This window comes from Ailuropoda melanoleuca, chromosome 11 (assembly GCF_002007445.2).
Source record: "Ailuropoda melanoleuca isolate Jingjing chromosome 11, ASM200744v2, whole genome shotgun sequence".
Classification (NCBI taxonomy): Eukaryota; Metazoa; Chordata; class Mammalia; order Carnivora; family Ursidae; genus Ailuropoda; species Ailuropoda melanoleuca.
Genome location: NC_048228.1, coordinates 48,680,213 through 48,695,948, shown reverse-complemented (window position 1 = coordinate 48,695,948; position 15,736 = coordinate 48,680,213). Strand labels below are relative to the sequence as shown.

The 15,736-nt window shown below is 42.5% G+C and overlaps 1 protein-coding gene across 2 annotated transcripts in view; it reads left to right on the top strand.

Moving 5' to 3' along the window:
- FRAS1 (Fraser extracellular matrix complex subunit 1) overlaps nt 1-15,736 on the top strand; it is a 414,631-nt gene that overhangs the window by 236,295 nt on the left and 162,600 nt on the right. The window lies entirely within an intron of this gene.

The following is a 15,736-nucleotide window of genomic DNA, read 5'->3' as shown; positions in this document are numbered from 1 at the left end:
GAACCAAAACACAGTTTTGCAGTTAACAGGTAGTACAGAGCAGCTTATGGATAATAGCACCTGTAGGCAGTATAGGTTGTAGTTCAGAGGAGGGAGAAGTAAAAGATATGAAAAGCACTGTGGAGAAGGTGGAACCTAAGATTCGTCCTGAAGAGTATCTAGGATTTGGTTAGACAGAGGGAGGGTAGGCAGGCTTTCCAGGTGTGGTTCCCCAGGAGACAGGCCAGATGGGTGGAATATGTGGGCCGTTCACGGCCAGTGAGTGGTCCAACCTGGCTGAAGAGCATGGTTTGTGTTAAGACATAGTAGATGAAATGGTTGGAAAATTTAAGTTGGAACCAGTGTAGAGAGAGCCCAAAGTTCTAGGGCCAGAAAGTTTGAACTGAATCCAGTGGGCAATGGGGCCCTGAGAGTTTGGGAGAGGACTGTGACTTGACTGAGGGTGTGGTATGGGCAGGAAATCTGCCCGTCTGTGTAAGATGGACTAGAGCAAGGAGAGATTATAGTCAAAGAGAGGAGTTAGAAGGGTGGACCTTCATGTTGGCTTTTCTATTTTCAACCTATTTTGTATGTGGACCCTAAAAATTTCATTCTGGGGCATATTTTATAAGTAAATGTTTATATAAGTTGATTGGAAAAGTTTAATTTTTAATGAGCTCTGTTCTTCCCAATGTCCAGAGCCCTCTTTGATGGTAAATTAGGTGATGAGGGGTTGCATTAATTTTTTAAGGCTAGTAGGGGACCATTAGAATAAAGAATAATGGGACTAAGCTAAATGACTCCGGAAATCCTCAGCCCTGGAAGAAGAATTCCCACTAAAATAGGCTGGAAGGGACAAACCCTGGCTGCCCTGGGACTTAGGTTTATTAAATAAAGGTTTTTAGGTAAGGTAACCATTGTCTGGTGCTCGGAAATCCTTTGTTGAATAGAGACTGGTGTATCAGTGTTTGTTACAGAAAAATTTGACCGGTAATTTCAATTGATCTTTCAAAGAAGTGCACTGACCCCAAAGTTTACTTTTTCAATAAGTATATGCCCCTTCCAAACTCCTCCCACTTCTCTCTGTAGCAGTGTAATGAATTCATTCATTTACAGCTTCATCGAACATTTATTAAACACACACTCCATGCCGGTCACTGTGCTGCACTGTGTGGGGCTCTGGGGATGCCCACATGAATAAGATATGGGGCTTGTATTTAGGAAACGTACCATATAGTGAAAGAAGGACATGTGTGTTGAACACGACAGTGCTGTGGATAAGAGATGAACCTGTGGCACAGGACCCTAACCCCACTGGGCATGTGTGGCAGGGTGGGTAGTGAAGGCTTTCTGGAGCATATCATAACAGAGCTTAAGTACAAAGTAGAGGAGTTTGAAGATTGGGAAGGGAGAACATTCCAGAAAGTGGGCCAAAGAATACTATCTGTTCAGGCACCAACAAAGAATTAAGCAGAACACCAGCCGTGAGTGTGAGAGTGGTGGTACCTAGAGCAGAGGGAGCCAGGGCCAGGTCAGGAAGGCCACCTTGTACGTTCTGTTTAAGGAGAATGTACTTTGTCATCAAGGCCATGGGGATCTCTTGGAGGCTTTTATGGAGGGGAGTGTTATGGTTGCATTTCTGTGAAGAGAAAGAGCCGCAGGAGATTGTGTAGAAGACAAGACTGGGGCAGAAGGATCTTAAGAGGTAGTTGTAAGAATTCAGGTGAGAGATGAAGCCCTTAATGAGAAAATTGCTGAGTGGGTGAAGGGAAGGGAGCATGGCTTCACTAAGAATTACTCTGTGAGGTCGACCTATGTGAGATTGTTGTTTTATGTGCACAAATGATCAAATAGTAGCAATTTTCTATGGTTCAGCCTCGTAGAAGCAACAGAAGTCGGCCATGTCTCAGCCCTGGGTACTAAGGGAAAGGGAGTTTTGGGGATGATTTCAAGGTTTCTGGGCAAATAAATTTGAGGAGTGGGAGTACTATTTACTAAGGGCCAGAATAGAGAGATAATGTGTTTGAACTGGACAAATTGACTTTGGGGTGACCTTTGGACATCTAGGGGTAGCTGTCCATGAGGAGGTTGAAGGTTGAAATGACCCATGGGTTTCTTCCTGTAGCCACTAGGAGCTCATCTGCTATTTTCACTTTACCCTGAACCTAAATTCCTGGAACATTCTTTAACTCAAGTGTTGCTTTAGTCAGGTCATAGTTAACCTCCTGGAACATTTCAGTGACTTTTATCTAAACTCAGGAAGGTGTTAGGAGGAGCCCTGTGATGATAGACAAAGCAGAAGATAATCCACCCCATGTCAGTGGAATGCAGGTTCGTCATCCTGGGGAAATTCTAGCCCCTGGAGAAGGACCCTCCCTGTTCCCTCTCTCGTGTGTGAGCTTTGCAGGGTGGTAGGATTTACTCACAGGATTTACTCTCTAGCTGAGCTGTACCTAAGATCATCATCAGAGACCTCTTAATTGCACTTAGCTGTTTAAGAAAGAAAATTACATCTAATCTATCACACCGACAAGAATAAACACATCCTGGGAACAGGTCCAAAAACCTCAATGTGTTATCACATATGGAGATGTCGTATGTGTGGGGTTTTTTTCCTCCAAGTTTATCAAAGCAAATATAGTTTGTGAGATTTAGGCCAGGGCTGCAGGTTTTCAACAAAGATAAATGAACTGAAGTGAGAGGCAAGAGTGGACAAATTGCAGCAGGCATGGTTAAGTGTTATGGAAAGCCAGGCCTTTTCTTCATAGATTTTATTGTGGTGGTTTATATTTTGCCCATGCCTAAACAACATTCTCCCCAAGTTCCAGAGCCTGCGGTGCTTTCTCCATTTGTCTTGCTCAGCCAAAGCCTTTCCCCTGTTCATAAAAGAGGGTGAAAATTAAAAAGAAAACATGAGGGGCAATGTCCGAATGCAGATGCATAAAAAAATGCAGATGCATTGGGTTTTGTGGAATGCCTAATGGGGTGGCTGTACTTTCGAGTTCTTATGTAGAAAAGGAGGTAATACTGAGAGTAGTTAGTAGAAGGGAAGACTGGAAAATTGTAAACAGCTAATTCATTAGGGTTGTAGCATCCTGGGGGATTAAATTTTGTTTGTTTGTGCAGTAATTTTTTAAATGCTCATTTGTTTATAAATCTACACCAGAATGTAAGCAAAAGAAGACAACTGTTGGTAAAGCAATATTATTCTGAGCATTTTCATATTGTATTCCATGGGACTCAAGTTTTAAGCAGTGGTTAATAGGTATTGTATGTGAAAAAGATTGTGGCTAAATAAATTTGGGAAACTCTCAGGTAAATAAAGTTAAGCACCTTTCTTTATTGCAGAATTTCTTAGAAACTTAAGCAAGCAGATGGGCATTCTGACTCTCTAAGAAGGGGACTGATCATTGTTTCTCAAGCATTTCATTGTAGACCCCTCTCCTTTATTTGTTGTAGCCTCTCAGAGCTAACCTGTGGTTTGCGGGACAATCTTTGGGAAGCCCTGCAGTGATTTTAATATGTTTGACAATTTACTGGCACTCCCTAAAAGATAAAATACAAAAATGAACCAACACTCAGATTATGCATTTCCTTCCATTCATCCCTTCCTTCCTTCTTCCTTCCTTCCTTCTTCCTTCATCTTCTGGGCTAGCAGAGGGTCACCAAGGAGGCTCCCGTTTGCCACTCTCTTGCTTGTTGAGGAGAGCTGAAGAGTAATCAGTACTTCTTTTCCATTGTTGGGCCTGAGAAGTATTTGCTCTCTGAACCTGAGTGAAGCCATTTGTGACGGATTAGAAAACCTGTTAACATTTTTCTTCTAAATCATAAAATGAAAAACGTTTAAGTCCTTTCCAGGATTTTCCCCATTTACTGCCATCATTTCTGAAAGATGGGGCCCTAAAAAAATGTGGAAAAGTTGAAACGCACAAATTAGAAGAGCAACAAATGCTCGTTTTGGAATGAGCTGGTACAACCACAGCATCAAGCAATGAAAAGCCCAGTTAAAGTTGAATGTAATTAAGGAGCCGGGAAGGAGCCCCATGTGAGCCAGCGTCCCCGCTCTCTCCCTGCACACACAGGGACTTGAGCCAGAGGTGAGAGCCGGTTCTGTTTTGCAGCAGCTTCTGCGTGTGGGGCAGGTGCGTTGGCAACCGCTCTCCACCTTGCTGGAGCCGCTCCTGCAGCTACAAGCTGCACGGAAGGCAAGAGGCACACGCTATAAACGTGGAGCGGTTACTACGTAATTTTGATCATCACAGTCCTGCTCATCCATTCCCCGTGGCCTGGTTTGGATCCCTTCCCTTCTAGGACCGGCTTCCTCTGGTAATTCCTAGGGTGGTAATTCCCAGGGTGCTGATTGTTTCTACCAATTACCTAGTACTTGGCCTTGACTAGCTCATATTCCCTGTGAGTGATCTGTCTCGGGGTATCTAAAAATAGGTGACTGTTCTGAGAACTTAGTATGTGACAAGCACTGTGCTAATTGCTTTGAATGCATTTTCCCGTTTAATATTTTTTAATTTAAATTCAATTAATTAATATATAGTGTATTATTAGTTTCAGAGGTAGAGTTTAGTGATTCCTCAGTTGCATATAACACCCAGTGCTCATCACATCACATAACCTCCTTAATGCCCATCACCCAGTTACCCCATCTCCCCACCTACCTCTCCTCCAGCAACCCTCAGTTTGTTTCCTAGAGTTAAGAGTCTATTATGGTTTGTCTCCCTCTCTGATTTCATCTTATTTTATTTTTCCCTCCTGTCCCCTATGATCCTCTGTTTTGTTTCTTAAATTCCACATATGAGTGAAATCATATGATAATTGTCGTTCTCTGATTGACTTATTTCACTCGGCATAATACCCTATAGTTCCATCCACGTCATTGCAAATGACAAAATTTCATTTTTTAAAATTTTGCCACTTAGTAATATTGATGATCCTCCAAAGCAGATACTGATGTTACATATGAAGAAACTGAAACACAGAAAGGCAAGTAATGTGCTCAAAATGACGATAGTTGGAATACAGAGCCAGGGTTTCAATCTAGACAGTGTGATTCCAAAATCTACATGCTTAACCATTTTGTTGTACTCTGCAATGCTAAATATAGTTGATTATAACAGTAGGCACTCAGTAACAGTAGGCACTCAGGAATTTTTTGATTGATGGGTTAAAAGGGACTGGCATGACAAGATGCCTTGGAGAGCATTGTTGGGAAAAGTTGCGAGAACTTGCTAGTCTGTTTTAAATGCTAAGGAAGCTGTTTTCAGACTGCCATGTGTTCTTATTGTATATATCGTTATTAAATGCATAAACTTTAAAGAAAAACATTAACGTACACTCAATTTTAATAATTTATATCATTCTGCACTTACTTTAATCTTTTTCAGTGGATATACACATGCATTTTTTAATAGTTGCAGTCAGCACCTATGTATTTCTTTGTTCATTTATCTTAAATATCAACTTATATATTTCTGTGTGTTGGCAAATATTGGAAGAATCCACATTATTGTCATTTTTCATGGCTAACCGGCTTTCCATTATGTTTGTATAACTTAATTTGAGGGGCCATTTTCCTGTTGTGGACCTGGGCAGTTACCAGGAGGAACTGGATTTCCTGCTCGGCCCTCCGGAGGTTGAGTATGAGATCCAGGGCTTCAGCTGGGACTGGGTCTGTTTCTCATGTTATTGGTAATAGTAATACTGGTGTGTTTGTGGAGTTTTATACCTTCCAAAACATTTTCTCATTTACCTTTTCATTGGTAAATGAGTGACTCGAATGTGGCATCCTAATGACTATTCTCATCCCCTCTAATGCTTCTCATCCTAATTATATCAAGGATCTTTCTTCTTAGTGTGACCCATTTTTTGCTTCTTATCTCTTTCTTGTTCACCTCCCACTTCATTCCATCTGGTCCAATTCTTCTATCTCTATATTTTTTCAATTTTCTAGTATCTTTTTTTTTTCTTTGAACACTTGCAGCTTTATTTTCCTTATCTTCTTTTTTGGCAATGTACTTTCTTTTCTTATTCCTCATCTTGTCACCCTATCTCCTATTGCTTGAACTGTGAGTTGCATATCCAATCTTTCTCCAGAACTTTCAATGATTGTCTCTTCCTTGTTCTTCCAATTTGTGTTTTATTTAAGACACCACACTATCTGTTGAAGGATGATTGAATATTCCAAGGTGTTTCTTTTCTTTACCTTCCAGAAAAAAAGAACATGACCTATGCTTAAATTGCTCCTTTCTAAATGAAAGAAGAAGAAGAACTTGTATACTCCTTCTTCATGTGACTTTTCCTAAACAGTATTTTACCTTACAGAAAGACCTTACTTCCAAGCTTTCAACGTGGCAGGGCTCCCAATGAAGTCAAGATTGCCATTGTCTTCATAAGAACTACAAGTCTTCTTAAAGAACACAACTGAATTTAGACCCACAGGTTATCCTCTCAGTACTAAAGATGGCAAGATCGCTAAGGCTGCACGTACTTATGTTTCTTCTATGCATGTAATCTCTGTGGTTTACATGCTATAGACAAGAATAGTGACTTAGATGTAGGCGTGATTGGTTTGCCGGTGTCAGTTCTGACTGGGGCTACTGCAGAAATAATGGCCAATGCTTATTGAACATTTAATACGTGACAACTCCTCACATATATTATCTCATTTAATCCTGACTGCAACCCTGGAGGTCTGTTCTGTATCAGTAGTATCTCCATTTTATAGCCAGGGAGACTGAGATTAGAGACATTAGCCAACTTACTCGATGTTTCACAGCTAGCGAGTAGGAGAGCCAGGAATGGAAGCGGTGCCGCGTCACAGAGCACATAGCTGAGCACATGTCACCAGCTTCCGGGCCCTGATCTAGTTCCAGTTGGACCTTCTCTGCTTCTCGGCTGTCCTGCTATTTACAGCTCCCTTCGATGCTTTGTCATCTCACCCACCATGCCTTTCCTTACACACCATCCATACCTTCCCTCAGCTCAAATCTCACTCACTCAGATCAGTTTACATCTCTGCTTTCTTTCTCATTTGGAAGAATAGCATAATCTGATAAAAATTACAACAAAAAACCTCCTCACCTTTTCTCCTCAAGGGCTCTGCTTCTTTTAGATCCCTCTTTTTCCTCATGCCTTACTTTGAGGAAGGAGTCCCCTCACCCTGGCTCCTCTGTCTGTGGCCTGAGCTGAGGGCACGTCACCTTCAGGAGCTGGACTTGCCTGTCAGTTATTTCCTTTGCTCGTTATTCATTTCATCCCCCTCCTTCCCTGTCCCCACCCAGCCCCTTTCCCAGGGACAGTGATACCTCTCACTGCCTCTGGAGTCCATGTGGAGTGCACACAGGATGGTCATCTCTGGGCCCTCGTCTCTACCTGTCTATGGACATCTAATCCACAGGAACACCATACCCACAAGCCCTGTCTACATGTCCCTTAGCCCACCAGCTCCTTTTCTTCCGTCTCCTGAATTTCTTGTCCACCCATTACTGATTTTTCAATCCGCAGAATTCAAAACAGTTGAGTTACCCTCTTCCTCCCTGCCCTATTCCACATTCTGATCATTGCCACACCTCACAAAGCTCAAGTCCCTCTGATTCCTTCTGGGTAAAATATTCTCTGGCCCTCCTAAGACACCGCCATGGCTTTCCTCCTGTAGACCCTGTCGTGAACATCTCAAGGGAAGACGCCGAGTCTGACTCAATGCTCTGTCTCCTATGGAAACTTCCATAGTGCCTCACAGCCAACTGAGAGTCCATAAATGCTCATTGGAGTGAATGTTTTCCTGCTTTGGAGGTGCACCAAGAGCAAAGCATAAACGGGTGGAAGGCGAGGTAGAAGGCCCTGACATACACGGAAGAGTGGTTCTCGTGACCTCTTGGTGGCAGCAAGAACTGGCACCGAAACCGAGCGGAGAGCTTTGCTCTTACATCTGGCGCTGCCTCCTGCCACTCCCAGAACACATGGTCTACAAGAGCTTGCGGGTGGGCTGGGACAAAGCAAGCGAAGGGGAAAGAGAGGGTGCTTCTTTCTCTTCTGCCATCTGTATGCTATTTTCTGGGTTTCTTCTGTACTGTCTCACAAGCAGTACCTCGTCAGTTTTAAAAAGTGGCATCAGAATTCAAATTCTATGCCCACTTTAAGGGCCCTGATCTCTGGCACGAAATCATTTCTTTTTCACCTGATGAGAAACAGCCACAAGTGCTGATTATCGTAACCGCTTCCAAACGCATTTAATGTGGTTGCATTAAGAGCCTAATCGACTGACAGGACATTATTAAAAACTCACTGTGTGTCTAAATTTGTCTTTATAGGTCATTATTTATCAGCTAAGGAGTCACTGCCCCATAAAACCAACATCCAAAGCCATTGCTTCGACAGTACACATTTACTTTAATATCTTCAAGCTTTTTTGACTTTGCTCCAAAGACGTGAAATAAGTCATTTCACTGCCGTGTGCTCCCATCCATCATGATTGTGGATAATCCTCACTGATCCTTGAAGCAGAGCCTTTGTGATTTGAAGAAAGCATCACACAGTGATGACCACATGTAATTTCCTTACAGCTGCAGGGTAACATATTATAGGATATTACAGCTGCTGAGTCAAAATATTATTTTTTATCTCTTTAAATTTTTACCATGTCTGCATGGTGTGCATATTTAGAAAACAAATGGAATCCTCTGCTTGCTTAAAAACGAGAAATGTATTTATTTCAGCCCGAGCTAATACTCCATTTCCAGTCTCCCTTATAATGTGTTCATTAATTTGTGTGTTTAAAGTGCTAATTCACTGGGTTCGTTAGCAAGCAGGCACACATACAAACAACTGGGATTCCATCTGCCCTCTCTGGACCACATGTTTATTATATACCAGTAATCCGAAACAGGCTACACATAAACATATCCTGGGTCTCTCTTCTTTCCTTGTCACCCTTAATGAGTCTTATATTTAAAGACTCTTCACTGTAATTGAAATCGTGACAAATAAGGATTTACTTACTGAGTAGCAAAGCTAGGACTCAGAGAGATGGCCTCCGGAATAGGCGCTGTTTTTAAGCAATTAATGGATACACACTCACCATTTAGACATATTTGAGGTTAGCCTCCGTTTTTTGATTACAGACAGCAAGGTCAGATGCAAATGCCTTACCTTACAGATGGGGCTTTTAGGATGGGACGTTAATCCTTGCAGGGGCGGCTAGATTGGTGGTTTGGAAGCTCAATTCCCCTATTATAGTAACTGCAGCCCTGGTTCCAATTAAGCAGTGACAGTATAAACTTCCTCTTGTGTATCCTGTGAAATTGTTCCAAATGTCACTGAGGGGGGTGGGGACAGGCATGGAAGGTGGGGTGAGAAGGATTATAGGGGAGCTCACTCTGTAGTGTGTTGGCCTCTAAGGATACCGCTGCCATTTTAAGGACACAGTTTCTGACAGTTGTGTTCCTATAGTGTGGGTCCAGCAAAGATCTGAATTAGGATTGGTCAGACGGTCACCACCTACCAGGAAGAATGCAAGAGTTGCCTCCAAATCAGCTTAAGTCTTAGAAAATAGGTGTATAGATTTCACTACTCATGGAGTGACTGGTGTCCGGCAGTTCCCCGGGACACATAGTCATCTCCTGCCGTGCCTGGAGATGGGGCTCATACCACCTCTTAATTATGTGTCGAGTGTGTACTTAATACATTTGGCTGGCTATGGGGAAATTTCTCTTTCCATTATCTCAAATGCTACTGACAAGACAGTTGTAAATTGTCACACACATAGCCAAGCAATGCCCTTTGTCTTGGCCTGAAGTCAATTTTGAAAACTAGGAGATGCAATCCACATTGACCTTTTCACGAGCCTCCAAATTTCCTACAATTTCCTAGGATTTTGACTTCAGTGACCTTTTTTTTTCTTTCATTCAACAAATAGGTGGGGGCTACCTACTAGGTCCTACTGATTTAGCCAAATTCTATTTTGTTTTAAATTTTAAAGGTATTTTGGAGGCTGACAATTTGTGAAAAGGTCTTCCCAGGTCATGCCTGAAAGACAAACCACTGGTATGTTGGCCTTCCTTCTCAAAGGAAACCCGAGATCTTCATTCCTGGTCCCAACAGCTTTCATGTACTTACGTTAAAGTATTCTTAATATGCCTAGTCTTGCACAAACCTCATGACAACAGTTCAGCAGGGGGATATTATGAACAGAGAGGGTCTTCTATACATAATGGGGGGAGAGGAGGGGAAAGAACGATAGGGACCCCTGTCCCCTCCCCAGCAAGGTTCCTATTGAGAGCTGCTGTATGTCAGGGTTTTCTTGGATTGTTGGTTCTTTGCTATGGTTCTCGTGTCTTCGCTCATCACTAGTTATCTTCCATCCAACAATTTCTCATTTAAATCTGTAATAAACACACAGACACCTCTGTAAATAGACTGGTAAAGAACATAGACACACAAAACCCATTCCCAATTGCCTTTAGGATAAAATACATGCTCCCTTCCATGGTACTCTAAAACTGGTACAGCCGGGTCCTGAGTGGCTCTTTTCTATGCTCTTCAGGATCCAGCCATGCTGAACTTCTCTCAGTTCCTTGAAGGCATCCTGTTCTGTTGGGCTGCCTGGTTTTTGCCTAAGTTTTCCCTCTCCTTGGAACCCTTTCCAAACCCTCTCACCCAGCCCAGCTCCTCTTGCAGCTAACCCCCACGCGGGGTTCGTGGCTCCATCCTGTCTAGGAGGCCTTCCCTGTCCCTAGACTGAGTCGGGAGCCCTGTTACAGACTTCCATGGCACCCTGGTCCTTACCCATTAGCATTTTACAAAGGGTTCGTAACAATCTCGTGGCAGTTCTGCCTCTCAGTGTTTGCCATACACTCTATTGTTGCTCATTCCGCTGTGGCCACCATCTCTATTGGCCTGTGACACAGGTCTCAATTCGGAGAAAATGCTTTGTAAGGCGAGAAGCACAGCCGAAGTCCACTTCACTGTTGGATTGTTGAATATGCCACTTAGCTGCCTCCAACCAGTTCCGTGGGAGGCGAGGGCAAGGGTAAAGTGGTCTCTCTGTCCCTTCTCCCTCTCCAGATGGAAGGGTTTTTCTGGGTTGGGGCACAGAAGTGGAGAGCGTAGGGATTGTAGTGGTGGTGCAGGGTGTGGGTCCATTAGCTCCAGTGCACGTTCAGGTTTGTTTTTCCTTCCACCTTTCATCTTTTCCCTGAGCTCTGTGATTATGGTATCTTTTAGATCTGATTCTGATAACTTTCTGTGCGAGCACATGACGGCCCATGCTTCCTGGTTCTGGGGGCGGGGGGCGGTGGTTACTTACCATGGATGACAAAGAACTCATTGGTTGATATCTCAAATTATTGTTTGATTACACACATTTCATGCTCAATTGTAATTATATATGCAGGGTTGTTTTTCCTGACCATACTGAAAGCTGTATGATTACAGTAGATTGTTAAACCATTTCTGTTGTTTGACAGATTTTTTTAATGCTCAGCCTCACTTATGATAAAAGAAGTATAAATGTAAACATGATGTAACTGCAGTTTTCACCACCCAAATTAACCAAGGTTGTTTTACTATTTTTCACTTCCTTAGCGCAGGCTGAGTTATGAGGAAACAGTCTCATGAGTGACTGTTGGAAATGTAAACTGTTACAAACTTTCTGGAATGGAATCTGCAATACCTATTAAGAATTTTACATTGTTTTCCTGCCCGTAGTGGTTACAAGCACGTGCTCTGGAGTTAGTGTGAATATGACGTGTGTGAGCAAATGACTTAACCTCTGAGTCTCCGTCTCTTCATCTTTAAAATGGGGATAATAACATCACCTACTGCATTTTTGCAGACTGTGCATGAAATTATACATTTATAATAAATGGTATAGTGCTTGATATATATTCCGAGCTCAATAAATATAAGTTGTAATAATAATATGAATTGGGGCGCCTGGGTGGCTCAGTCGGTTAAGCCTCCAACTCTTGATTTTGGCTCAGGTAATAATCTCAGAGTGGTGAGATTGAGCCCAGTGTCGGTCTCTGCCCTCAGCACAGAGTCTGCTTGGGTTTCTTTCTCCTTCTCCCTCTGCCTTCCCCCCCATAAATAAACAAGATTTTTTAAAAATCTTTAAAAAATTTGAATTGTATTCCTGTCAATGTCTTTTGGGAGCTATTCTAAAATGCACAGAAGCCTTATCAGGGCCTCAATTATAGAAGTGGACAAATTGGGTGTAAATGTTTAAGTACAGTTCACCCTAGACGGACACAGGTTTGAACTCTTTGGGTCCATCTATATGTAGATTCTTAAAAATAAATTCAGTACAATATGGTAAATGTATTTTTCCCTTATGATTTTAACATTTTCTTTTCTCTACTTTATTGTAAAAATACAGTTTATAATATCTATAACCTACAGAATGTTTATTAATTGATTATTTAGTTTATCAATAAGGCTCCCAGTCAATAGTAGGCTATTAGTAGTTAAGTTTTGGGGGAGCCAAACGTTATACATGGATTTTTTTTTTAATTTTTTTTTAAGATTTTATTTATTTATTTGACAGAGATAGAGACAGCCAGCGAGAGAGGGAACACAAGCAGGGGGAGTGGGAGAGGAAGAAGGAGGCTTCCAGCGAAGGAGCCTGATGTGGGGCTCGATCCAAGAATGCCAGGATCACACCCTGAGCCGAAGGCAGGCACTTAACGACTGAGCCACTCAGGCGCCCCTATAGAAGGATTTTTGTCTGTACAAGTGGGGTCAGTGCCCCAACACTTAGTTTTTCAAGGGTCAGCTATATATGAAAAGTACAAGTTTCTTGATTATTTATTCAAAGCTGGGATATTATGTAGTCCCTAAAATGATGTTTACAAAGAGTGCCTCATGACATGTGGAAATGCTGATGGTATTGAGTAAAAAAAAAAGATATTATATGACAACATTTAATATAATCTCATTTATGTAAAAAGCTATGTATGTAAAAGTATATAGAAAAAGAACTAAGAGAAAAATGTCAACATCAATAGTTATTTACTCTGAAAGGGCTACTTACGGTGGTGTTTATGTTTATTTATATTTATAAAAATGTTTTTCATATTTTCTTCCATGGCTCACATTGTATTCAGAAAAACAAAACCTCAAGGTTCTTGTCAGAGCCACACTCAGCCCCTCTTCTGGGCAGAACATCTCAGGGGCCCCCCAGGCTTGAGCCTGAAACTTGCTTACAGGTGGTACCCAATGGGACAGGCCACTTGTAACCTGTCACCCCTGAGTTCTGTACTCTGCTCTCAGGAACCATACTTTTCTGATTGTAAGTCAATACACAGGTATTAATCCTTAAGCCCTTTTTGCTCTGATTTCTGGCTTCTTTCCCTGCACATCGTTACTCATTTTGAGCTCTCCCAAAGAATTCTCTCCTATAAAGAGATATTGACCTCAAGCTCTCAAGACAGAGGTGCTTCCTAGGTTTTAGGAGTTTATTTTTCTTTTCTGGTTGGTTGAAGAAAAGTCAGTCAACCTTCAGACTGACTTGAGAGCAGGGTTTCAGAGCATATTTCAGTGGCCTTCTGTTGGAGGCTTGTAAATGAGAGAGTTGGGAAGGGAGGTTTGCATGAATGCATTAACATGGGATCCCTTAGCTTGTTGTTTTGGAATGAATCTATTCATAGGACTGGGTGTTCAGTATGACTTTTTAAACCAAGGATGAATGAATAAGGAATGAATACAGGTCATGAACAAAAAGAGGGAGCCCTACTTCCAGACTCGGGTAGTTACAGTCTCATGTGTAAGGTAAAACTTGACACTTCCCTGCATTAATGTGATGCTTTGGGAAACCTGCAGTTAGATTGTTTTATATTTTCAGGTGCCATTTATTGATTTCTACTTGCTTCTGGGTACTCGTCATGCAACGTGATATGTCTGGCAATTGATGCAATACCTTCTTAAGGCTTCACATGGAGCCATGAAGAGGGGTAGAGGCCTCAAGTGATTTTGGAGTCTCTGAGACTCTTGAGCGCTTTCCACTGGCTTCTAGTAGCTGTCTACCAAAGTACGATGCAAACAGCCCTGTCTAGTTTAGGACCTTCAGAGGATGCGACTTGATTAGGAGATGGCAGAAAGTGAGGTTGTGAGGAATGTCTACATTTATCAGGCAGGCAATGGCAGAGAACAGGACCTGGTCATGAAGAGCACCAGGATAAAGCAAACTAAAGGAGGATGGGGGGTCAAGGAGGAGGCAGCCAGGGGTGTCGTGTGTTGTAGGGATCTTCCGTAGGTTAGGAATTAGAGGAAGCCATTCGATTTGGTCATAAGAGGTGGTCAGAGACCTTTTCAAGGCAAAACCACAGCAGACTCCTGGAGGTTGAAGGCAGATCCCAGCAAGCTGAGGAGTTAGGGAGGCAGGGAAGTTGGATGATGAGGGGAAGGTGAGAGACAGCGGCGTGGTTGTAGAGAAAAGCTTTGGAGGCATTGGTAATGCAGAGCCTGTTCAGAGGTTGAGGTCAAGGAGAGTGAAGAGAGATGGGGTACAAGATGCAATAATGCTGAAATGATGTTCTAATAATGTTGAAAATTGGATCAAGAATGTGCTCGAAGGAATTAGCCATTTCATCCTGTGAGAGAAGAAATGAAATAAAAATGGGTAAAGAAAGATGTTTTGAGGCTGACAGGGAAGCTTGTGCTTGAGGGGCTGAATAAAGTAGAAGACAGAATAACCTGAGAGGAGGCAGAGGGTCGGGATAGTGCCTGGAGACAGGGTTTACAAGCAGCTGCCATGAGAGTAGAGAGGAGTGTCTGTAGCCTAGCTCTAGCTTCCTTTAGTAGTAATTAATGCACATTACACTCATTTCAGCGGCTTCTAGAGATCCCCAAGATCAGACAGATTCATAAATATTTATTTATTGTACCCACAAAGTACTCCAGAGACCTTCTTACTTTCTCTTCAAAGCATCCCCTTGGCGATTATTCTTTTTCATTCCTCTAATTGCACACTAGAGAAAGCCTCAGTTAGATGCAACTAGCTTTTAGACCACCGAACACCTGCAGATCTTGTTGATGCATGCCTGAGCCCAGAACTCTCTGTAAGCACTGGCTTGAAAGAGGAAGAGGCTGTGACTTTTCAAATAATGAATCAGTAATGTTTCTCATGTTTCCAACCCTAGCAGGTACCTCCTCATTCAGGTAATCATAAGACAAAGTCACCTCCATTTGGTCCAGCAACTTTCAAAGCTTTCTGAATCTCCCCCTTAGCTCCTGGCACTGTGAGGAGGGCACAGGAAAAAGAGAACATTGTGTGGAAACCTTAAACTAAGTTGGGGGAAGTAGCCTTCTATCCTCTTTCTCTTAATGCAGTCATCGTTTTCCTTTATAATTTACCGAAGGTCTGTAATGAGGATTAATTTTGCTCTTAGGAGATCAAGAATCGCTCCTAATATGGGCAAAAGGCTGCCCGTAACTTGAAACCCCCAAAGTTCAGAGAACGGGCAGGGGCTGTTCGTTTGTGTGCCCACAAGAAGAGTTGGCATTCTGGGGAGGACATTCGGCTCAACTTCTGGAGTGGCTGTGCAGGTCCTCAAATGGCTCCTTGTGGGGATGAGTGGGTGCGGGTGTGGGACTGAGACCCACTTCTGCAGGGAACATGTCTCAGGTGGTCAGCAATTACAAAAGTATCACTGAGGGTATAGAGAGGTATAGAGAAAAAGACCTGTTTTAGCGTATTTCAGGGGACAGGCCATCTGTTTCATTGACAAGGATTTTTTTCATCTAAACATTG